Source organism: Macrotis lagotis, chromosome 1 (assembly GCF_037893015.1).
Source record: "Macrotis lagotis isolate mMagLag1 chromosome 1, bilby.v1.9.chrom.fasta, whole genome shotgun sequence".
Lineage (NCBI taxonomy): Eukaryota > Metazoa > Chordata > Mammalia > Peramelemorphia > Peramelidae > Macrotis > Macrotis lagotis.
This window is the reverse complement of record NC_133658.1, coordinates 864,134,684-864,160,807: the sequence shown is the minus strand read 5'-3', so window position 1 is coordinate 864,160,807 and position 26,124 is coordinate 864,134,684. Positions and strand designations below refer to the sequence as shown.

Below are 26,124 nucleotides of genomic sequence, written 5' to 3'. Positions count from 1 at the left end.
CCTGGTCTTTTTGTAAGGAAGGCCTGAGTTCAAATTCAGTCTCAGACACTTATTAGCCATGTGATCCTGGGTAAGTAACTAAACTAAAACTAAACTAAACTAAATTTGTGAAATGGAGATAATTTAACATCCTTCTCCTAGGGTTGTTATTAGGGTAAAATGATATATTTGTAAAGCACTTTTATAAACCTTAAAGCTCTGTATATTATGCTAGCTATTATTCTATTTGTAGATACAGAAACTAATTGAAATTTTCCAAGTTACTATAGCAAGAGGAAGTTATCCCCCCGGAGTTCAAGGATGCCTTCACTGTCCATGTCTATAAAGGAAAAGGCCGTAGTTTGCACTATAGCAATCACATGGAGGTCTCCCTCTTAGTCACTGCCAGCAAGATTCTTGCCCAAGTCCTCCTTCACAGATTGATCCTTCACCTTGAAGATGGTCCTCTAACTGAAAGCTAGTGTGGTTTCAGAAAGGGCAGAGGAACAACTGACATGGTATTTTCAGGAGAAATGCTAGGAGCCGGACAGGAGTCTATTCTTCAGGCTGACCAGAGTTTTTGATACTGTTAGTTGTGAGGGCTTGTGGAAGATCACAGCAAAATTTGGTTACCTGGAGAAGTTCATCAGCATTTGATTACAGCTCCACGATGGCCTATTTACACATATTCTGGATAATGGATGATGCTCTTGAACTTTCCCAGGCACCAATGGAGTGAAGCAGGGCTGTGTGGTTGCTCCCATGATTCCCAGCATGATATTTTCATCAGTGTTGTCAGACGCTTTCAACTAGAATGAAAACAGCATCAAGGTCACCGATGATAAACTAGTAACTTGAAAAGATTAAAAGTGGAAGGAGAAGTGGTGCTTGCCTTTTTTTTTTATTTTTTGGAAAATGATTATACATTCAATGCAGCCTCTGAGCTGAGATGTAACAGAGTTTGAATTGATTTGATGACTTGCTTGTACAAATTTTAACCTAACAAACTAAGAAAACAAAAGTTCTTCACTAACCAGCAATGCTCAGAACATTTAGTTAAGAAAATGGAAAAATCTTGAATACCATGGAGAGGTTCACTTACCTTGGCAGTATACTTATCAGGGATGTTCACATAGTTGATGAGGTGGACACACACCTTGCCAGAGGTAACTCAGTCTTGAGGAGACTCTGAAGGAAAGTGTAAGAGAGAAATGATAATAGATAGTACCAAACTGAAGATCCACAGAGCCATTGTACTCATTGCTCTGTGCCTGTGACCCCTGGACAGTCCACCAGTGCCAGGCCAAGAAACTGAATTGCTTCTATTCGAATTGTCTTAGGAAGATTGTTGAAGATCACCTAGCAAGATAAGGTACTGAATATTAAGGTTGCTTCTTGAGTTGAACTTCCAGGCTTTCAGACTACTCTCTATGCAAAGAGCATAACTCCAGTGGGTTGACTATGTTGTTCAAATGCCAAATACATGTTTACCTAAAAGCCCACTTTAAGGAAAACTCAAACAAGATAGGTGCATACAAGATGGTCAAAAGTAAATTAGACAAGAACACTCTCAAATTCTCTCTGAAGCATTCTAGAATTAATTGAGACATGGGAGACTCTAACACAGTACTGCCCAGCATACTGTGTCTTCATCAAAGGAGTTGCTGTGTTCTATGAGCAAAGTAGAATCAAAGTAACACAAAAGGAAATGTGAGATGCAGAAATCTGGAGACATCTCCTTTCTAAATGTTTATACTATTTGCACCTGATCTGTGGTAGAGCCTTCTGACTCATATTGGTTTGATCAGTCATAGTAAAACACACTGTACCCTGACCCTAATATTAGGATGTCATTGTCCTTTTCAAGCACAACTATTATTATTAGGTAGACAGCAACTTGGGATTATGTCCAAAAGTCACTAAACTGTGCATAACCTCTTACCTAGTGATATCCCTCCTAGCCCTCAAAGAAGTGTATGAATAAAGATGAAAGAAAGAGGAAAAGAACCCTTTTGTACAAAAATATTTATAGCATTATTTTTTGTGGTGGTGAAGACTTGGAAACTAAGATGCCAATCTATTGGGGGATGACTAAAGAAATTATGTCATTGAATGCAATTGAATATATTTTTGCAATGAGAAAGGATGAAATGGGTAATTTCAGAGAGTGAACTGAATAAAATCAGATAATTTATACAATATATTACTCCAAGGAAACATATGAAAGTTGTAACTCTTAAAGAGTGCACTTCTGTGGCAAAGATATTGCAGTGGCTATTGGTGTGGGGAAAGGAACACATTTCAAGGATTATTCAAGCCCACAATGAAATGGGGTCAGTAGTAGCAAAGTCAAATAACCTTTGAGGGATTTAAGAACTGATGCAATCCAGAGGTTCAGGGTTGAACCATACCTTTCTCCTTCCTAAGAGATCAAGAAATAGATAAAAGTCAAGAACCAAAATGAGGCATTTATTTTTGGATGTGGCCAACATGAAATTTGTCTAGTTAAGCTATGCATATTTGTTAAAAGAGCTTTTTCTTTCTTTTTTTAATTGTGTGGTGGGTGAGAAGGAGAGAAAATAAATGTTTATTATTTGAAAAAGAATTAAATGTCCCTCTCAGCTCTGACATTTTAAGTTTTAAGATTTAAAAATCTCTGCTCCCTTCCTCCAGGGCTCAGAACACTGACATTCCTGACAGGAAAGTTTGAAAGTTTGAAAGGCACCGAATGCCTAAAGGAGAAAATTGCTGAAGGTTCAACCTTCACCAGTGGTCATTTCAGGGACCTGGGGATGGGCACTGCCCTTTTCAAGGGCCTCACCTCACTTCTTGGACTGTATTTGGGTGGGTAGCAGCTGGGTGGGGACTCTGCTGCTTCAGTCAAAGGGACAGCTCCCTCCTGGTCCATTGCTGCTGCTATAGTGCTCTTGGCCAGAGGGTGGCAGTGCAGCCCTGGCTGGGGGAGGGCTGGAACTTTGGGAGATAGCAATTGGAGAGGTATTAGGGAGTGGGGTGCGTCTGTGTGTGACTGTATGTATCTGTGTGTGTCTGTGTCTGTGACTGTATGTTTGTGTGTGTGACTGTGTGTGACTGTGTCTGTTTGTGTCTGTGTGTCTATGTGTCTGTGACTGTGTGTATCTGTGTCCATGTGTCTTTGTGTGTCCAATGACATGTGAAAGCTATGAACCAATGAAAACACACCCAGTAGAGAGAGAGATGGTATGGTACAATGGAAAGAGCTCTGGATTTAGAGTCTGAGAACTCAGGTTTTGCTACTTGTGTGATTTTATAATCTCTCTCTCTCTGTTTTTCCATCTATAAATGCTAGGAGTTGAACTAGATGGTAACTAAGGTCCCAGCTAGCCCTAAATAAAGCTGTGATCCTAGGATTCATTGATCCCTTAAACCTACCTGAGAATCAGGATAACTTCAAGCTTTCTTTGAAAACAAAGTTAGAGGAACTTTCAAAAATAAAATTCTGATGACACAAATGCACATTTTAGGTAGAAGAATGGAGAGATTCAAAAAATTTTTTTTTATTTTTCCAGGTACATTCATTTCAACATTCATTTTTGTAAAATATTCTCCCTTCCTCCCTTCCTTCCCCCTTCCCCTTGTCAGCAAGTAATCTGATATGGGTTATAAATGCACAATCATGTTAAACATATTTCTATATTAGTTATGCTATAAAAGAAGAATCAGAACAAAAGGGGAAAACCATGAGAAAAAAAGCAAATTAAAAAGAATGAAAAGAGTATGTTTTGGTCTGCATTCAGACTCCATAGTTCTTTCTTTGGATGTTGAAGGTATTTTTCATCACAAATCTTTTGGAATTGTCTTTGATCCTTCTGTTACTGAGAAAAGTTATATCACAGTTGATCATCAAACAATGTTCTCCTGATTTGGCTCATTCCGATCAGCATCAATTCATATAAGTCTTTCCAGGTTTTTCCAAAATCCTCCTGCTCATCATTTCTTATGGAACAATAATATTCCATTACATTCATATACCATAACTTGTTTAGCCATTCCCAATTAATGGGCGTCCCCTCAGTTTCCAATTCTTTGCCACCACAAAAAAAAAGAGTTGCTATGAATATTTTTATACCTATGACTATTTCCCCCTTTTTATGTTCTCTTTGGGATATAGATCTAATATTGATATTGCTGGATAAAAGGGTATGCACAGTTTGATTTCCCTTTGGGCATAGTTCTAAATTGCTCTCCAGAATGACTGGATCAGTTCACAACTCCAACAGTGAATTAGTGTCCCAGTTTCCCCACAATTTTCCAACATTTATTATATATTTTTTCTATCACTTCAGCCACTCTGATAGCTTTGAGGTGGTGCCTCAGAATTGTTTAAATTTGCATTTCACTAATTAAAAATGATTTAAAGCATTTTTATATGAGTATAGAAAGCTTTAATTTCTTCAACTAAAAACTGCCTGTTTATATCCTTTGATCATTTATCAATTGTGATATAATTTGTACTCTTACAAATTTGAATCAGTTCTCTAAATATTTTAGAAATGAGACCTTTATCAGAAATACTAGCCATAAAAATTGTTTCCTGGATTTCTACTTTCCTTCCTATTTTCATTACATTTATTTTGTTTGTGCAAAACTTTTTCAATTTGATTTCAATCAAAAATATCCATTTTGCATTTTCTAATGTTCTCTATCTCTTGTTTGGTCATAAATATTTCCTCTCAAGGGAGAAAATTTGGAATTGAAATAAAAAAAATTTTGAATTAAAAAAAAAAAAGCACAAAAGAAGCCATATACCACTACTAGGCAAAGTCCCCTAAGGTGTTCAAAGACAGTGCCCACATATAGAAAATGATCTATTCCATCACCTTTTTAGGAGCAAAGAATTGGAAGGAAAATAGGACAATGGCTTAACAAATGGTGACATGAAATTAGGAGAATATCAATGTACCATGAGAAATGATAATATAAGAAATTCAGAGAAACCTGGGAAGGTTTGTATAAATTAATCAGATTGGGGTGGCTAGGTGGCGCAGTGGATAAATCCGGTCTCAGACATTTAATAATTACCTAGCTGTGTGGCCTTGGGCAAGCCACTTAACCCCATTTGCCTTGCAAAAACCTAAAAAAAAATTAATCAGATTAAGCAGAGACAAATGAAAAATATATACAATGAACACAATCACATTTAGGAAAAGAACTGGAAGACTTAGAACTCTGAGCAATGAAGTAACTAGTCATGTCTTCAAAGGATTGATGGTGAAATATGTCTTTCTCTTCTACTCAGAGTGGTGAACTACAGGTACAGAAAGGGGCACACCCTGTCAGATAGGACCAATGTAGTGAGTTTGTTTTTTTGCTTATTTCTTACAATGAAGGGTTTTATCATTGGGAAATGACGATGATATACATTTTTGTTGTTTGGTCATTTCGGGTGTGTTTGACTCTACATGACCCTATTTGGGGTTTTCTTAGCAAAGATACTAGAATGGCTTACTATATCCTTCTCCAGCTTATTTTATAGATGAGGAAACTGAGGCAAACAGGATGAAATGAATTGTCCAGGACCACAAAACTAGCAAATATCTGAGGCCAAATTTGAACTCAGGTCTTCCTGACTACAGACCCAATATTCTGTCCACTGTCCACTGTGCCACATAGCTGACATATGCATGCACACACATATAATGTTATATGTTATATATGTGTATATAATATGGAGTGAAAAGAGTGCTACATTTAGGAGCCCTAGATTTGAATTTCTACTTTGCCATTTTATACCCAAGTAACTTTTGTAAAAAAAAAATCTTCTTTAAGTCCAAGGCTATTTACAAATGTGTGATTATATGTGTATTTGTGTGTGTGTGGGGGGGAGGAGTATTTAGGGGGAGAAGTGCACAAAGTCGGAGAGTGTCATCTAAGTTGCTATATGTTGAAGATTTCTCTTTTGTTCCAAGACAGTGTTGGTAGTTATGAAGACCTAGAAGAAACTTAAAACCCTGGCCAGTTGGGCTTCAGTGACACAGCCATTGGCCAAGATCAAGCCAATGTGAGGAAACTGCTCCTAGAATTCAAAGAAATAGGTCAGGGCCATAGGCTTACAGGCTGGCCCTACTTTGAATCATTGATCACCCTGACAGAGATGACAGAACAAATGGTTCTCCTTTAGTAAGTTAAGCATTTATTAAGCAGCTTAACTATAGAGGCAACTAGGTAACACAGTAGATAGAATGATGGACCTGAAATCTAGGAGTCCTGAGTTTCAATTTGACCCCAAATACTTACTAGTTGGGTGACCTGGGCAAGCCCCAGCAAATACCTTCCAGGGTTGTTATGAGGATCAAATGAAATAATATTGGCAAAAAGTGCTTAGCAATTATTATGTTTAATAAATTCTTCCTTCTTTCTCTCTTTCCCTCCTTCTCTACTTCCTTCCTTCCCTCTTTTCTCTCCCTCCCTCCCTCTCCCACATTTCCTTCCTCCCTCTCTTCCACATTTTCTTCCTCCCTTCCTTCCTTCCTTCCCTCCCTCCTTCTTTCTCATTATATGCTAGTACACTGAAGATACAAAAAAATCCACAAATTAGTCCCTGCTCTCAAAGAGCTCATAGTTCAATGAGGGAGACAATTTGCAAACAACTATATACAAGTGAAATATTTATAGGATAAATTAGAGATAATCAACAAAGACAAGGCACAAGAATTAAGAAGGCTAGGGGAAGGGGCAGCTGGGTGGTGCAGTGGATAGAGCACCAGCCCTGGAGTCAGGAGTACCTGAGTTCAAATCTGGTCTCAGACACTTAATAATTACTTAGCTATGTGGCCTTGGGCAAGCCACTTAATCTCATTGCCTTGAAGAAAAAAAAAAGACTAGGGAAAGGCTTCCTATAGAAGGTAGACTGTTAGCTGGTACATGAAAGAAGACAGGGAAAGCAGGAGGCTGAAATGAGGAGGGAGGAATTGTAGGAAAAAAAGAGAAAAAGCCTGGAGTCTGGAGATGGAGGTTCTTATTAATGGAACAGCCAGGAAGGAAATGTCCCTGGATCTAAAGTGTTAAGAAATGGCAGGGTCTAAAGTATAAGAATAGGGGCAGCTAAGTTGTGCAGTCTGAGTTCAAATTTGACCTTTGTCATGTGATACTTACTAGCTGTGTGACCTTGGACAAGTCACTTTAACCCTATTGCCCCACAAAAAAACAAAAAAAAATGAATGTTAAAGTATAATAATATTGGGAAAGGGCTGTGTGTGTGTATGTGTGTGTGTGTGTGTGTGTGTGTGTGTGTGTGAAAGTCAACAAAGAATTTTATATTTGATTCTGGAGACAATAGGGATTCTGGAGACAATAGGGAGATTATAGACTAGGGAGATGACATGGTCAGACATGCACTTCAAAAAAGATAATTTTGGCAGCTGAATGGAAACTTCTGAGGTAGGTGGACCCACCAGCAGTTGTTGTCATAACACAGACATGAGGTGAACAGGGTTTGAACCAGGGTGGAGGCAGGGTTAGAGGAAAGGAGGGGACATTGGAGTGCAAAGATGAAATCTGCAACCCTTGGTTACAGTTTGGACATGAGGGGTGAGAGAAAGTGAGGAGCCAGAATGACTTCAAGATTAGGAACCTGAGGGATTGGGAGAATGCTACAGAAACATGGAAGGTAGGGAGAGGGGAAGGTTTTGGGGAAAAGAGGATAAATCCAATTTTGCACTTGTTATTGGCAAGATATCCAATTAGAAATTCTCTCCAAATAGTTAGAAATGTGAGCTCAGAGATCAGTAGAGAAGTCAGGGCTGAACAAGAAGAGCTGGGAGTCAACATAGCATTACTCATTGAATCCATGGGAGCTAATGAAATCCTCAAGTAAAGCAATATAGATGGACCCTGATGGATCCCCCTTCAGATTCTCAGACTGCAAAAAGGCAAGCAGCATTGGGACAAATCATAAATACCAATATCACACCTGTTGGAAATGCTTTAGAGAAGTCTAAAGCAATAAATTAGGAGAACCACAAGGGGGCTTGAAAGAGAGGTTAAAAATATGATTCCCTGCCTCTCCCTATATACAAATACTATGTTGTAGTGATCTTCCTGAAGTGCATGTCTGACCATGTCGTCTCCATAGTCTATAGTCTCCAGTGGCTCTCTATTTTCTCCAGAATAAAGCACTGGCTCTGGAGTCAGGAAATCCTGAGTTTAAATTCTTTCTCAGATACTTTAGCAGTGTGACCCTGGGCAAATCACTAAACCTCTGCTTGCCTTGATTTCCTCATCTGTAAAACAAAGTTAATGACACCTACTTCCCAGGATTGTTGTTAGCTAGTATAGTGCTTTGCAAACTTTAAAATGCTATATAAAAAGTACTATTGTTAATGTAACAATTATAGAAAGGACTTCACATTACTTTCTGTCAACACTGTCTTTGGCTCCAAGATACAGAGCAACATAATAAAGGGCAATAATGGGCAATCATAAGAAATAACTTCATTTCTAAACATAAATTAGATAAGAGCTAAAATCAAGGAGTTACTTAAATCTGAAGAGGGGAAAAAAAGATGAAGTACCTGAATACATTGAAAATCTTCATTTAACACAAATAGTTACATAATAAGGAAACAACAAAATTAATGCTACTGTTGCAAATAATTCTGCAAAGAAGAGGAAAATACTTAGAATAGAAAGCCTTTTTTATAAACTAATTGACAAACTAAACCAAAACAGACATCTTTAAAAGTTGATATCTGCTCTACCATCATGCACAAAAACATTCTTCCACAATGTTTGCTAGAGAGTATAAAACATTTCAGGATCTGCATGTAGCAGTGGATTCTGAAGATTTTGTTCCTAGAAGGATCTTGAGAAGGAGAGTTATTGATGACTATTCTTAGTGACTGGCATCAATCAAAAATCATCATGACTGAAGTAGCTCAGAAAACAATTGAAGGTATGGGGAAAACATTGGAACATTATATCAACATTTGGTTAGTGTGTACAGCAGACCACTTCAAAACCACATCTCCTGATTAAAGGTGATTTAAAAAGAAACATTCAGAACAGAGCCCAGAAAACAAAAAGTGTATCAGAAAATTTTAATCATTGTAAAACCAAAATGTTAACAAATAATCCAAGGAGCCAAGGAAATGCAAAGGACAAAATAAAAAATTTAACATCCATCAAAAATTAAACTATGATGTCTTGAGAAACAAAAGACATTAGAGGAAAGCCCAAAGACTAGAGATAGAGAACATTTCTGGTCATCTTTATTGCCAGAAGATGTCCAATACATCAGACGTGCACATTGGATTGAATGTGAAACATAAAACTTATATCCCATTAATATGAATGACAGAATGGTTCTATCTAGGGAGGTGACTGAAACTCTATCTTTACTGTAAAAACTGAAAATGATGGGTCTGGATAAGAGCCATAATTATTGGCTCTTATGTTTCATGGTGGGATGTGAATTGCAAGAAAAACACTTCTGGCTTCCTATTTGAGGCAAACCTGAGCCTATTTTTTTTTCTAAACAGAAGTCATCATGTATTTATTGAAAAAAGATGAGATTATCAGTGATCCCTCCAAATATAGGCCAATTACATGGTTATTAATTTTGTCATTTATACAGCACATTCACAGTTGAGATCTTTCACAAACATTTAAAGGTACAGAAAACAGCATAGTAGCTGAGGAATCAAAAAAGTGAACCCCCAAATCTTAGGGATATAAAATAAATTTTAGCTTATTATTAGTTGGATGATTAATAAATAATCCACTCCAAACTGCCATAACATCAACACCTACTTCATTATTGGAAAGCCTTTGACTCAGTTATTCATAGTTTTGAGTTCAGGATAGAAGTACTTCAATAGCATAAAGTCAGACATAGTAAGAATACTAGTGTATTTGATGTCTACATGGAAAACCAGGCTATTTTATTCTTAAATTTTTTTAACTAGGAGTTATATTTTAAAAATTTTAAAACTTATTTTTACTTTTAAATATTTTTAAATTATAGGTAAAAATTTTTTTACATTTTTTTAAAATTTTGAGTTATAGAGTCTCACTCTCTCTCCCTTCCCTCCCCCCTCATCGATAAGTCAAGTAATTTAATAGAGATTATATAAGTTTAGTCGTCCAAAATTTAATTCCATATTTTTCATGTTGGAAAAGAAAACACAAAAGAATAAAGAAAAAGAAAGTTTTTTAAAGTATATCTTGATATGTATTCAAATTCCATCAGTTCTTTCTCTGGAGGTGGATATCATTTTTCATCATAAGTCTTTCAGATTGGCTTAGATCATTTGATGACTGAATATGACATTTACAGTTGATTATTATACAATATTGTTATTATTGTCTACAATGTTCTTCTGACTTTGCTCATTTCACTTTGCCTCAGTTTGTGTAAGCCTTTAGAAGTTTCTCTGAGAGCATGTCATCATTTCTTATAACATAATCGTTTTGGAGGAAACTAGGTAGCACAGTGGATAGAGCACCAGCCCTAGAGTCAGGAGGACCTGAGTTCAAATTCGGCCTCAGACACTTAATAATTGCCTAGCTGTATGACCTTGGACAAGTCACTCTTAACCCCATTGCTTTAAATAAAATTTTAAAAAATATAACATAATATTCCATCTCAATCATATACCACAAATATACAGCATTTCCCAATTGATGGCAGTCCCTTTAATTTTCAGTTCTTTGCCACCACAAAAAGAGCTGCTATGAATATTTTTATACATATGAATCTTTTTTCTTTTCTTTTTTTTGGGGAGATCTCTTTGGTATACCACAAGTAGTGTTATTGCTGAACCAAATGGGTATACAAAGTTTTATAACCTTTTAGGCATAGTTCCAAATTGTTCTTCAGAATGGCTGGATCAGTTTAGAATTCCATCAATAAGTGCATTAGTGTATCACTCTTCCCACATACCCTCCACCTTTTATCATTTTCCTTTTCTGTCATATTAACTAATCTGATAAGTGTGAGATTGTAACTCAGAGTTAACCAAATTCTTCTTCAAAAATACTTCATGGGGCGGCTAGGTGGCGCAGAGGGGCAGCTAGGTGGCGCAATGGATAGAGCACCGGCCCTGGAGTCAGGAGTACCTGAGTTCAAATCCGACCTCAGACACTTAATAATTACCTGGCTGTGTGGCCTTGGGCAAGCCACTTTACCCCACTTCCTTGCAAAATAAAAACAAACTCTAAAATAAATAATAAAATAAAATAAAATACTTTGCAACATAAAATATAAAAACTATTTTACATAAAATGTCTCATCTTCTTCCCTACGATTTAACCTTATAATGGCTATGCCTAACCTTACACCCATTATCATCACTTCTGAATAGAGTTGAACATGGCTTTTAAGGCAAATAGTGTGTTGTACCAAAATATTATATTAATCAATTGGTTTATATGGATAACATCAAGTTATGTGGTCTTACCAACAACTATATTATATAAATACTTTGTCTTTTGGAATCTTTTCAATGATAGAAAATTATCATTTGGACTCGATAAGTTAAAACATGTTATTGTATGCAAAGGAAGAATAGAGTCTGCTGGTTTTGAGAATGAGTCTGGAGGTGAAACTGGACCAATAAATGGGAGTGATACAAATACCTTATTCTTCTCTACTAAGACACATTGAGCACCAGCTTTTTTTTTTTTTTTTTTTTTTTTTTTTTTTGCAAGGCAATGGGGTTAAGTGGCTTACCCAAGGCCACACAGCCAGGTAATTATTAAGTGTCTGAGGCCGGATTTGAACTCAGGGACTCCTGACTCCAGGGCCGGTGCTCTATCCATTGCGCCACCTAGCCGCCCCGAGCACCTGATTTTCAAGGAGAAAGTTAAAACTATATTAAGAGGTGCAGCTTTGGTGGCACAGTGGATAGAGAACCTGCCCTGGAATCAGGATGACCTAGTTTAAATCCGGCCTCAGACACTTAATAATTGCCTAGCTGTGTGACCTTGGACAAATCACTTAACCCCAATGCCTTAAATAAAAATAAAAAAAAGACTATTAGAATAGAATATGGAACAACTGATTGGTTTAAGATAGGAAAAGGAATATGATAAGCCTGCATATTGTTACCTTATTTATTGATTTAACTTTTACAGTGTACATCATGGAAAATTATAGGTTAGATGAATTGAAAGCTAGAATTAAGGTTTGCCAGGAAATATCAACAATCTCAGAAATGCACACAATGCCATTCTGCTGGCAGAAAGTGAAATTAAAAAGCCTGTAGAAGGGTGAAAGAGACTTAGTATTCAAAAAAACTTAAGATCTTGGCAAATGGTCCCATTACTTCCTGGCAAGAGGGAGAAAAAATGGGAGCAGAGTCAGAATTATATTCTTGACCTCAAAGGTCACTACAGGCAGTGACTAAAGTCATGAAATTAAAAGACATTTGCATCTTTGAAAGGAAAACTATGGCCAATCTGAACAGCCCACTAAAAAGCAGAGACATCACCTTGTTCATATAGTTAAAGCTATAGTTTTCTCATTATCAGTGTATAGTTATGAGAATTGGATTATAAGGAAATCTGAGAGTTGAAGAATTAGTGTTTTTGAATTGTGGATAGCAAGGAGATCAAATCAATACTTAGAGAAATTGATTCAGATGATTCACTGGAAAATTGAAGCTGAAGCTTAAATATTGTCACATAATAAGAAAATGGGACTCATTAGAAAAGAGTCAGGAACTGGGAAAGATTGAAAGCAAAAGGAAAAGGGGATGGCAGAGGATGAGATGGATGGATACTGTCAAGGAAATAATGAACATGGATTTGGACATACTTCAAGAGATAGTGGAAAGGGAGGCTAGGTGGCGCAGTGGATAGAGCACCCACCCTGGAGTCAGGAGTCCCTGAGTTCAAATCCAGCCTCAGACACTTAATAATTACCTAGCCGTGTGGCCTTGGGCAAGCCACTTAACCCCACTACCTTGCAAAAACTAAAAGAGAGAGAGAGAGAGAGAGAGAGAGAGAGAGAGAGAGAGAGAGAGAGAGAGAGAGAAGGAGGAGGAGGAGGAGGAGGAGGAGGAGAGATGCTCTTCATGTAGTCACTAAGAATCAGACATGACTGACCAGCAACACTGTTAAGGAACTGGCATTCTGAGATCAAAGCTTAAGGAAAAAAACACTTGAGAAATTAACACTCATATAATGCCAGACCTAACATTTATTTTTGACACAGTAAAATAGAAGACATTGTGTAAGGTGACTGAACAAAAACCAGTGCAAAGTTAGCAAAATTCAGGGCTCATTGCTCCAGGGAAGGTAAAGAAAGATGAGCACTGTTCATGAGGATCGAGAGATGTCCTCAGAGCACACAAACAACAGCAAAGAGTCCTAATTTATTATAGTAAAGGCTGTTAATCCTTCCACAAAACTAGATTTGTGGAATGACTCATCTCTGACCAGAGTTCATGGAAAGGTTTAGCTCCAAAGGTGGAATCCAAAGGGACTCGAAGATCAGCTTTTATATGACCTCCATCCTTGCAGCTTCTTCAATGGAATAGACATGTGGAGTCATTCATTAACAGGGTTATTGCAAGGATCAAATGAGATAAGATTCTGCCATGATAATGTGCCAGCCTCAGGCCTAGGTACTAAGAATCAGGGCATTTCAAACTTGTTCCCCAACTGGGCAGGTGAATGGTGGAAAAGTGACTGCAATGTGAAGACCTGGGTTTTAATGCTGTCTCTGAGTTCACTATGTTAAAGATATTTAATTTTCCTAATACTATCTAGCATTTGTATGATGCTTTCTAGGAGTCAGACATGGTGCTTTATAATTATTATCTCATTTAAACTACACAACATCTTCAGGGGATAGGCATAATCACCATTCCTGTTTTAGAGATAGGGAAACTGAGGCAAATAGAGGTTAAGTGACTTACCCAGGGTCCTTACCAAGATCCCAAAAGTATGACAACTTAGAACACAGATCATGGATGTTCAAGTTGAAAGGGTCCTTAGCTCTGTGAGGTAGTGTGATATAGTGGAAAATCTTAGATTTGAAGTCAAGGGACCTCCAGTTCTGCTATTGGCAGTGGAGCAGACTTGAACAAATGACTTTACCTGTGTGCTTCAGCTTTATCAGCCATAAAATGAAGATATTTCTTAGGTTCCTAAATCCTATAAACTTATGAGTGCAATGTTAGAAGAACAGAAAATGTTGGTCTCATTCTCTCATTTAACTCATGGAGAAACTGAGTCTGAGATTCAGAAATGACAAAACCCAATCAAAATCTCATAGTGAGTTTATTATGACAGAGAGGCAATCCATGCAATGACTGTGTAACCCATGATGTGACAGTGGGGCCAGCTAGGTGGTACACCAGGCTTGGAGTCAGGGAGACTCATCTCTGTGAGTTCAAATCTGACTTCCAAGAGTTTCTATTGCAGTGACCCTGGATAAGTCACTTAACCCTGTTTGCTCCAGTTTCCTCATCTGTAAAATGAACCAGAGAAGGAAATGGCAAACCACTCCCAGTATCTTTGCCACAAAAACCTCAAATGCAATCACAGAGAGTCAGAACAGTAGCTCGGGGTTATTACGACAATAAAATGAAATATTTGCAAAGTGCTTTGCATTAAGACACTGCAAACTACTTAGATGATGATGATGATAACAATTTGAGCACTCACTTCTCAACTCTTAGAATGTGGTTTATGTCTTTACCACTGCTTATCTGATTATGTCCAACTCTTTTGTTCCTATATAGAAGGTAAACTCAGAAGGAACTGGTTCACTTTTATCTTTGTGTCTCAGGGGCTAAATACAGTGCCCAGAATGTTGTGGGTGCAGTAACTGAAAAGAAACGTGAGGTGTGCAAATCTAGAGACATTTCTTTTCCAGACGTTTCTATGGATTATTTGGGCCTGACCTGTGGGTGGTAGAGCCTACCAAGCTTTCATTGGTCTGATCAGCCCCAGTTGAACACACTGTACTTTGACCCTGACACAGTGATGACAATTTGATCTTCTTGGATTACAAAAGACAACAACCAACCAACCATTGGTTGAAGGTCTTAGCTGGCATCTCCCTCCAGGAAACCTCAGATATTTTCCTTCTCCTACCAATCCTCCCTCACAAGATCATAGGAATTCAAGCAGAAAAGGGCCTTTGAAATAATTTTACATATGGGGAAACTGAGGTGGAGAGAAGCAAAGTGACTTAAATGCCCAAGGTCACCCAGGAGGCAGAGCTGGGATGTGAGCCAGATCTTCTGCCGCCAAACCAAGCGCTCTCTCTCCTCTGGTTACTGCCTCTAAGACAGTACAGGGTTTCCCTGGAGACAGTAATGCTTCTGCCAATGACCTCCTGCTTCCATCTCTGCCTGATACTTCTGCACTTACCTCACTCTCCCTTGAAGCGTAGTTATTTCTGTCCATATCTTTCCCTCTTATTATTTTGTCAATTCTTTTAAGTCAGGAACTTTGTCTTTCCTATTTCGGCATATCTGGCCCCACACCTTGAATTTCATGTGTTTTTAAATAAACATGTGCTGGATCCTTTTCATTTCCTGAAAGAGACATCATTCTTGATTTTTAGGGAGACAGAGAGACAAAGGCAAACACACCCAGAGCCAATGCACCCAGACAATCAGGTGAGGAAGCTGAGGCCTGGAGAGGTGGTTTTTTTTTTTTTTTTTTTTTTTTTACCACAGCCAGGGGCAATCTAGAGCTAGATCATGGCTGAGAGAGTTAGAATGAGAGGCAGTGATGAAACGAATGGGGCCCTGAACTTGAGAGTCAAGAAAATATGGGTTCAAATCCCACCTTAGACACTTACTAGTGTGATCATGGACAAATGAGTTCAGTTGTTTGTCTCTAAATTCCCTGTCTGTTCTAAATGTGTGATCCTATGACCATCTGGGTTGTTCTTGGCTTCCTAGGGAAGAACTTGAGGAGAGAAACCTAATTTAGCTGAGATGAATAGGGAGGTTGGTCAGAGTGGCAGGCTCGGCAGCCAGCTCCTTCCCTGACTTGGGGCTAAATGACCTTGTTTTAGCCACTCCCCTTTTCTGCTGCCCATCGGATTCCCACAGAGACTCCCTCCCCCCTCTCTCTGAGCCCGAGCACTTTGAGGATGGGAAATGGACTCAAACAGCGTCAATAATAGGATAGCTTGAGTGTGGGAGGAGGAGGATGATGCAGCAAGAAGAGGAGCTCTGGCTTCTATCTTCAGCTAGTCTTATTCAGGCTGACTGCCCTGGCTCCCCTCCCTCCGTCCTCACCCCCCACCCCCACCCAGAGCATCAGGGCTGAGAAAGGAAGAGGTGGATTCTAGGAGCTGGGCAGGACAGGGCAGGACAAGCATTTGGCCAGGGAGTAAGTCACGGCTAGAAGTGGGCACAGCTGGCTAGCTGCTGAGTCCCATTAACCAACGGGGTGGAGATAAAGGCCAAGAGGTTTCAGTCATTAAGCTTTCTCCCTGCCCCTTTCCCCCCCACTGTTGCCTCAACCTCTAAAAGACAATTTCAAAGGACTTGGAGAACAGCCCAGGTGAAAGGCTGCTGACAAGGCTCTATGTGAGAGGTGAGGTGTAGAGAGAGGAGAGAGTGGTGGGGAGAGGGAAGGAAGAGAGACAGAGACAGAGACAGAGACAGAGAGACAGGGAGGGAAAGTGAAAGAGAAATGGGGAGAGGGAGAAAAAGAGAGAGAGACAGAAGCAGAGGCAGAGACACACAGAAAGACAGAGACACAGACAGAAATCACAGTACCTGTAATCTGGGGCCTTAAGGGTAGATAAATCAAGGAGAACTGGGGATGCACAGATGAAGGAGTGTCAAACTGTCTAATCAAACCCCTATTTTGGCTCTGTTCCAAAGCCAGCTTAGATGGTCTTCTTTAAAACATTTTAGTGAAGTCAGTTCCTTGGGATCCCAGCCCAACCCTGTAACCTCCTGTCATTTTTCCTGCTCAGGAAGGTCTCACTTGTGTCTGACTCACTAGCTGTCCCAGAACAGAGAACAACCCTTGACTCTCATGTTGTTCATTTTACATCAAGATCTTTTAGTCTTTAAACCCCATTTTAACCCTATCTGTGTTTGTTTGTGTGTGGGGGTGTGGGTGTGTAGTAGGAAAAACCTACCTGTCTTGTGTTTTGCAAAGTCCTTTATATCCATGATTTCATTTGACCCTCGAAATCCTATGAGGTGGATGCAAATATTGTCCCTATTTTACAGATGAGCAAACTGACTGAGGCTCAGAGGTGATATGGCTTATCAAGTTCCCACAGCTATTAAATATCAGAGGCAGCATCTGAACCCAAGTCTTTCCTGATTCTCCAGTCAGAGCTTTTTCTCTTTATCCCATGATATCTCTCAAAAATCATTTATTCTCACTTTACAAAGAAGAAAACTGAAGGTCAGAAAAGGAGAGTGACTGGTCTAAGGTCATATAGGTTAAATGTCAGAACCCAAACTCAGACTTTGTTCCGATATGCCCTTTGTCTTCATTACATGCTACTTTGCATATATGTTTCATATCCACCTATTTATTATATCACAAATCCCTTGAGGGACAGGATTGTGATATTTTGCATCTTTATGTACTCAGCACAGAGCATATATGTTTGCATGCAGAAGGTGCTTAAGAAATGTTTGCTGAACTGAACTGATACTAGCATCCCCCTGTTCTTTCTACCATCCCACCCTAGTTCTCTCCTCACTACACTCCTGGGAAAAGAAGGCCGATGTTAATCTTTCAGGGCTAGAATAGGAATAGACTCCGTACTGTTGGAATTAAAAGTGTCCCACCTACAGAAAAAAAGGGGACTGAGGCAGAGCTCTGAGCCAAGGACACTTTATTAAAGGATCCCTGGTCCTCTCAGGGATCTTCCTCAAAATCTAATATGCCTCCTTCTTCTAGGATCTTGTATTTATAGAGTTTAATGCCTACATATGCAGAAGAGGCATGGCAAAATATAGAATCTCATTGGTTGACATGTGATGCATAAGCTAAAATAAGCAAAAATGATGTCAGCAGGGTCATGAGTTGGGTAAAGTAAGGATTTCACGTCACCACCATTGACTAGATGGTCATAAGATGGGTGGCCTCTTTCTTAGTTTAGGAAGGAGAAGATAGTACAAGCTCCAATGATATATTGCAAGACATGGCTGCCTTTCTTACCATCTCACCAACCATACTTGGTTTGGAAATGGAATTTAGGCAAAACAGGATAAAGATATCTTTGTCTACATTCTTGTGGTTGCGCAAGTTGTCACCTCATGACTTGTCAAGTGTGAACATTGATGATGATGATAATGATTGTCCTTCAATCCTCAAAGAAGATCATGACATCAGGGGAGGTGATACCATCACAATTAGATTTGAGTGAGGGGGTTCTATGCTGAGTCACCAGCCTCATTTTCTCCTCCAGAGACTGGGGATAGCTCTGGATGCTAGGAAATCAAGGTTAAGTGACTTACCCAGCTAGTAGGTGTCAAATGTCTGAGGCTGGATTGGAACTCCCGACTCCAAGGTCAGTGCTCTACTCACTCTGCCACCCTAGCTGCCCCACAAGTGAAGATTACATTACAGATGGATTCCCACTATAAAACCTATCTATCCCTATTTAGTTTATCTAGAATATCAAAATGATTGGAGTAGAGTAGGATCCAAATGAATTATTTCTCACACTATCTTTCACATTGTTGTGAGGATCAAATGAAATAATAATTGTAAAGTGCTAAGTGCAGCGTCTGGAACATTTATGTAAACATTGTGGTTGATTTTATTATTTTAGTTCCATTTTATAGAGTAATATAGCTCTGGTTTAGAGAAATTAGACTTGCCCAAGATCCTGCCTGCTAAAATATAGATCACTTGATCTCTAGAATAGAGATCTTTCCCCTACCTTCCTTTTACCTTTTTAAATCCTCCCTCATATACTTTGGTTACCTCATATATCCTTACTCTAAGGGAAAACAAATCCCAACTCTTACCATTCTTGAAAGGGCTTTCTGTCTCATTTTTTATCTGTTTTACTTTTCATCATTGCTCAGGGTAGAAACCCCAAGCTGAGCCTGGTCTTTGAAGAAGGGACCAGAGGAAATAGTTGTTGGCAGGACTGTGGAAAGATGGGCACACTATACATTGGTCCAATCACTTTGGAAAGAAATGATTGAGAAAAAGTCACACAAAAGTCACAAAAACTGGTTTTACTTTTTGATTCCCAAATTTCATTCTTGGGAATATGACTCAAGAAGGTCAGTGACAGAAACAAAGATGCCACATCTAGGAATTTTTGTAGCCACATTCTTTGTGATGGTGACAAACAAACAGACCTCAGACAACTGGAAACAAAGTAGGTAGCCACTGAGTGAGGATTCTAGAGCTAGACTCATGGACTCATGGCCTATCTAGTTCAGGTTTGTACAAGGCCTGAGAAATCATTTGGTCTGTCGCTGCCAAGGCAATCATAGGTGGGATTCAAAAATTCAATAAATTTAGAGGTGAATTAATTAAATATTTGACCAAATATATCATGAAAATGATGTCATAAATGTCGAAACGCCCCCGGCAGAAAAAAGGTTCCCTACCCCTGACCTAGTTGAAGAGGGCCCAAAGAAGTTGTGACTTGCCCAAGATCTCACAACTAAAAAGCATGGGAGGGAGAAGTAGCATATTACCCTGCTACTTCCATTGGGGACTCGCTAAATAAATTGTAGTATAAAAATATAGTGAAATATTATTTCTCTGTAAGAATAAATGAATATTTTTACTTAAATAGTATTTTATTTTCTTCCAATTTCATATAAAACCATTTTAAACTTTTTAAAAAAGTTTTTGAGTTCCAAATTCTATTTCTTCCTCCCTCCCTGAGACAGTAAACAATCTCATTATAGGTTATACATGTACAATCATGGGGTGGCTAGGTGGCTCAGGGGATAGAGCACCGGCCCTGGAGTCAGGAGTTCAAATCCGGCTTCAGACACTTAATAATTACCTAACTGTGTGGGCCTTGGGCAAGCCACTTAACCCCATTGCCTAGCAAAAACCTAAAAAAAAAACCTGAACAAATACATGTACACTCATGTAAAATATTAGTTGTTTTGCAGAAGAAAACTCTAGTTTAAAAAAAGACATAAGGCATAAGAGGAATTTGGAGAAATTTTGGAATACCTTTGGAGAAATTTGGAAGAAACCACTGCAAGATAAGTAATACAGACCAAACAAATAAACATAAAGATTGGTCCCAACAAGATGATTTCATTGATGTATGGTGTTATAATAATATCAATGGCTATATAAATGAAAAAAAGAGAGTTAACCTCAGATTAATTGCAACAATCTTGCTTTAGGGAAACCAGAGTGCAACACATCTCCCTCTTCTTAGTGGTGATGAGAAGCCTTGGGGTGGGAAGTAGTGTCTCTTTTTGGATTTGATTGCTTTTTTCCCCTGAGGTTTTGCTTAACTATCTTTGCTATAAGAGCTGGATTTCAGTGGGTGGAGTGGGAGAGCTTTTTAGGAAATGATTGATTTTTAAACGTCATCAATTTAAAAAATAGGAGTGAGAGACTGGAGAAGAAAGACCTAGGGGTGTCAGAAAGCCCAATTTGATGCTAGCACTCTATAAATATAGTTTCTGCCCTTGGGTCTTACAGGCTAAGATAGACTCAGACATACTGACTGACACAATAGGATGGCACAGTGGATAGAGCACTGACTTTCAAGTCAGGAGGATGGGAGTTTGAATCCAGCCTCAGACGTTTACTAGCTGTGTGACTGTGGCCAAGTCACTTAACCCTGATTGCCTCACATCCAGGAATGTCTCCAGTCATCCTGATCCATATCTGGCCACTGGACCCAGATGGCTCTGGAAGAGAAAGTGAGGCTGGTGACTTAGCACAGCCCCCCTCACTCAAATCCAATTCACGTGCTTGTCATAGCATCACCTCCCTGATGTCGTGATCTTCTTTGGGAATGAAGGACAAATATTATTAGAGCAGCTTGCCACAAGCATGTTCACTATGTTCAGCAGACAGAATGAAACCAAATGAACATAAGGTGAGAACTAGTCATGCACAGCTGTGTGCAGAGAGCATTGTACCAGATACTAGAGGAAAACCAAAGTTGAGATGAGACAAGCCATAGTTTTATGGAATCATACCATCCCATAGACAAAGGAGAAAAGGGAAGGGAGAGGAAATCTTGGAGAGATTTTACAGATGAGGAAACTGAGGCTTGGAGAGGTCAGAGTAACCTGTTTGTTCAAGATTGCAATGGGATTTGAACATCTGATTGCAAATTCAGCAATTTTCTCACTGCCTTGTTCTGTTTTCCTTTATGTAAATAGTGAGAGGATGAGATCTAAATATAGGAAACCACAATTAAAAACCAATTCTAGGATAAACTATATGATAGGTGAAATCTAGAGGGCAAAGATTTTTAATGACTAGAGGAAATTTGGGCAGGCTGCATGGAGGAGACATTTAAGTTGGACTTTAAGAATTGACTAGTATGGGGGGCGGTTAGGTGGGACAGTGGATAGAGCACTAGCCTTGGAGTCAGGAGGACCTGAGTTCAAATCCAGCCTCAGACACTTAATAATTACCTAGCTGTGTGGCCTCGGGCAAGCCACTTAACCCCACTGCCTTGCAAAAACTAAAAAAAAAGAATTGACTAGTATGGGTAAGTAGGTGGCTCAGTGGACAGAGCACTGGTCCTGGAGTTAGGAGGACTTGAGTTCAAATTAACCCTCACATACTTAATGATTACCTAGCTGTGTGACCTTGGGTAAGTCTCTTAACCCCATTGCCTTGCAAAAACAAAAACAAAAAAAATTGACTAAGATTACTATTGGCAAGGAGAGGGAAGAGTCGTGACAGGGAAAAGGAACGTGTAGACCGTCATGGTGCTCCTGGAGTAGCACAAGGGATATACAAAAGAGAGTGAATCTTCTAGTTTGTTTAGAGATTACAGTGTTGGAGGGGAGTCCTGTGCCATGGAAGGCCTTAAACATTAGGCTGAGGAATGACATAGGAAGGTAAGAGATAGGCATGGTATGAGGGAAAGTGTAATGGATCCAGAATCAGAAGTTGTACAGTCATTTTTCAGTCATATTCAACTCTTCATGAACCCATTTGGGGTTTTCTTGGCAAAGATATTAGAGTGGTTTGCCATTTCTCCAGTTCATTTTACAGATGAGGAAACTGAGGCAAATAGAGTGAAGAGACTTGCCCAAGGTTACACAGCAAGGAAGTGTGTGATATGAACTCAAGGTCTTCCTGACTCCAGGCCTGACTCTCTATCCTCTGTGCTACCTGGCTAACCAGGGAGTCAAAGGACCTGAGTTCAAATCCTACCTCTGACACTAATGTCTATGTGACCTTAGGTAAGTTACTTTACCTCTGGGCCTCAGTTTCTGGATTTGTTAAATGAGGGAGTTGGATTAGAGGATTTCCTCTGAGATCCTCCTATTTCAGAATCAAGTTATATAAAAATGTCTTGGCAGCTATGTAAAGGATGGAAGGGATAAGGGAGAAACTGGAGGAAGGAGGCTAATAATCCAGTTGAGTGAGAATGAAAGACCAGGACCAGAGGTGGTTGTGGGAAGAGAGAAGATAGATGGAAGAGATTATAGGGAAAGGATGTACATTATCTTGCAAGTAAGACCAGGTGACTGATGCTGCCCCAGGCAGAAATAAGTGAAATCTGAAATCTGAAGGAAGAATAGCACAATAGGAGGTTAATCCTCATTGCAGCCTGTTGATCCTATGGGGCTGAGGTCATGTGTGGGTAAAGGAAGCAGCCTAGTTAGCTGTGGAAGGTTAGACCTACTTTGGCTCCATTCTGAAGGAGCCTCACCTGGCACTTGATGGAAGGCCGAATTGTAGTATATGGAAGTGTTTTTATGAAGGGCAGGTAGGTGGCAAAGTCAATAGAGCAACAGTTCTGGAGTCAGGAGGACCTGAGTTCAAATCCCACCTCAGACACCTTACTAACTGTGTGACCTTGAGCAAGTCACTTGAACCTGATTTCTTTGCATCCAGGGTTCATACCAGTTGCACTGATTCATATCTGACCACTGTACCCAGATGACTTTGGAGGAAAAAGTGAGGCTGGTGACTTAGCATAGCACACTGTCACTCAAAGCCAATTCACATGCATGGCATGGCATCACCTCCCTGATGTCATGGCCTTCTTTGAGAATGAAGGACAAAGAACAGCAACAACAGTCCTCTTCTGATTATGGGGGAATTTATTGACTAATCCTGGATCCTTGCTCAGAAACAAAGGAAGGATGATATTCTCATATGATGGAAAAACAACTATTTTATCATTCTTTGAGAGAGATTAATGACTGATGGAGGCAGGTCTGCTTTAGCTCAAACAAATGATTCCAGTTGACTTTGGAATGTAAACATGGATTTTAAAGATTTGAAATATAAACAGGATTTAATAGATTTTTCTAGTTGTCTCAAAAATCATAGAATCATGGAATGTCAGGGCTGGAAGACCCTGGAGACCACTTAGTTCAACTCTTGTCTTGAATCTGTACTTTTTAAAATATGATTTATTGATATATTTTAGTTTTGAATAACATATTTTTTTCTGAATATATCTCCTTCCCCCTTCTTTCAAACAAGGATCTGGGTGGTACAATGGATAGAGTGTGGACCTAGAATAAGGAAGAATTGAATTTGAGTCCTATTTCAGATACTTGTTGTGTGATCCTGGGCAAATCACTTAATAGGGCTGCTTATTTCCTCATCTGCAAAATGGACATAGCGTAACATCTACTTCTCAAGATTATTGTAAGGATCAAATAAGATAACATTTATAAAGTACTAGCTAATATTATTATTATTATTATAGAATACACACATACACACACACACACACACACACACACACACACACACATACACACACTTGGAACAAAGAAACAACAGTAAAGTAAAATGGTGGAACTCAGATCTGGCTTCCTTTGCAATTTTCCTCACCTATATCCTCCATTCCTCACTGAAATCACATCTTATCAACCAGAAAGCTGCAGCTAAGAAGAGCTGACCTCTTCTTTTGTCAGATGCAGCATCCCACCCCTTTCTGCTGTCATGAGGAGGGGAAGACCAATACCAAGAGACTAGTCGGAGTCTATTATGATGCTTAAGCCACAGAGAGTCCATTCTGAGATGAGCCTCCACCTGCTCTGAGAAAGTTCTTTCTCCTCAAAAGGAATGAGTCACCTTGTCCTTGGAGTCTCTAGAAATTTCCAGAGGAGCTTCAAGCTATTTGGGATAACTTCTATTGATTCATTCAGCCTCCATGCAGAGGATTTATTTGGTCTAGAAATATCAGCCTTAAGATTTGTGAAAATTTCTCTGTCCCTGCCTTGGGTTCAAGTAATCAATCAAAAAGCCTTTATAGTTGAGTCTATTACTCAACTCTTGTGGGTTTCAGTTTTCTCATCTATAATATGGGATATTTGAAATGGATGGCTTCTAAATTACTTTTTCAGCTCTATATCTATAATCCTAGGATCTTGCTTTGCATGAGAAATGTATGTAATATACTTATAAATATATACATACATACATACATGCAAGTGTATTTTCCCCCAAAGACATGTGCCTGAAGCCCAGCAAACATAGACCAGTGCCCTAGCTCCTCTCTTTCCCTCCTCTCTGGTGTACATTCATGGCAGGCTTCCTGGATGGTGTAGGTTTCATAGAGGCTCAGTTGGAGACCTGTCTGTGGGGGGAAGAACTTGTGCATGATTCTGACTGATATAAAGGCATGAGGGGGTACATATGTATGTGTAGGGCCCCCAGGCACATGGATGTAGGCTTGCATGTAGTCAAGCTTGTGTGCCTGTGTATTTGTGAGCATATGTGTATGTCCAAATATAAAGTTTGCATGTCTGCTCCACCACCATCATCATGTATGTATGCAGAGTTCAGGTGTGTGTGTGTGTGTTTGAGGTGTGATGGGAAAAATAGAGATGGAAACCTGAAGAGTGGCCATCGAGGAAAGGAGAGAAGAAGGAGGTTAGTGTCCTTGTTGGTTTATTTTCAGGACTACTATATTTGTCTGCAACTGCTAAATTATTAAAGTCAGCTCTGCTGGTGTTGAGATCACACCAAGAAGCTCTTCCTGACCAGGGAGTGGGGAGGGGACAGAAAAGGGGGAGGGGGGACCTTAAAAAAAGGTCTGACAACTCTTAGAGACTATTAGATAGGAAATTTGGTTTTTTAACAGCTTTTATTTATTTTCATTTTTGTGTTTCTCTTTTTATTATTTCTTTTTTAGCAATCTTTTAAAAAAATTTCTTTGAGTTCTGAATTCTGACTCCCTCCTGCCCTTCCCCCCCAAGAAGGCTAAGCAATAAAATATCAATTATACATGTGAAGTTATACAAAAGATATTTCTATATTCGTCAAGTTGTGTCCCCCCCCAAAAAAACCCCTCAGAAACAAAGTAAAAAGTATGCATTCAGATCTTTTCAATTTTCTCTCTGGTGGTGGAGAACATTTTTCATCATTGGTCCTTTGGATTGTCTTGGATCATTGTATTGGTCATGGTAACAAAGTCTTTCCCAGTTGATCAGTGTGATAGTTAGGTGGGGAATCTGGCAGGAGTCCTGGATTATCATATGAAAACCTTTGGGGCCTAGAATCTTCAATTCTAAGGTTGAACAGACTGCCTAGGTGTTCTGTGACAGGTTGACCTCTGATATAATGTGTGTCATTCTAGTTGGGCAATAGAAAGTAAAATATTAAATAGCAAAGAATAATAGAAAGAGCTATGGCCACAGATTGATGCTCTATGAACCCTATTGAAAATTATGAGGAGATAATAATAGCTGAAATATACATTGAATTTGAAAGTTTTAAAGACATCTCATTTTTTTCATAGATGCCCTATGTGATAGAGGCCCTTGTTACCCCCCCAAAAATCTTTCTAGATGAGGAAATTGAGACTTAAGGAGGTTAAATGATTGACTTGGAATCTTCCTTCCAATAAGGTCTTCAGAGAGGGCTCCCTGGATTACTTATGGCTCTGACCTGGAGAGAACAGTATATCCAGGAAACCCCTCTAGGGAATGACATGTGCCCTGGAGGGACCCTTGTGGACCAAGTGAAGATGCTGAAAGGTGCGAGGAGTCAATGCGGAACCTTTCTCTTGCT

At 39.2% G+C, this 26,124-nt stretch overlaps 1 long non-coding RNA gene across 1 annotated transcript; it reads right to left on the bottom strand.

Moving 5' to 3' along the window:
* Positions 1-617: 617 nt before the first annotated feature.
* LOC141508920 (uncharacterized) lies at positions 618-24,022 on the bottom strand. Its single transcript, XR_012474546.1, has 3 exons — positions 23,941-24,022; positions 1,082-1,167; positions 618-788 (listed from the first exon to the last, which is right to left on the bottom strand). It is a non-coding gene; the product is annotated as an uncharacterized LOC141508920 (long non-coding RNA).
* Positions 24,023-26,124: the final 2,102 nt, after the last annotated feature.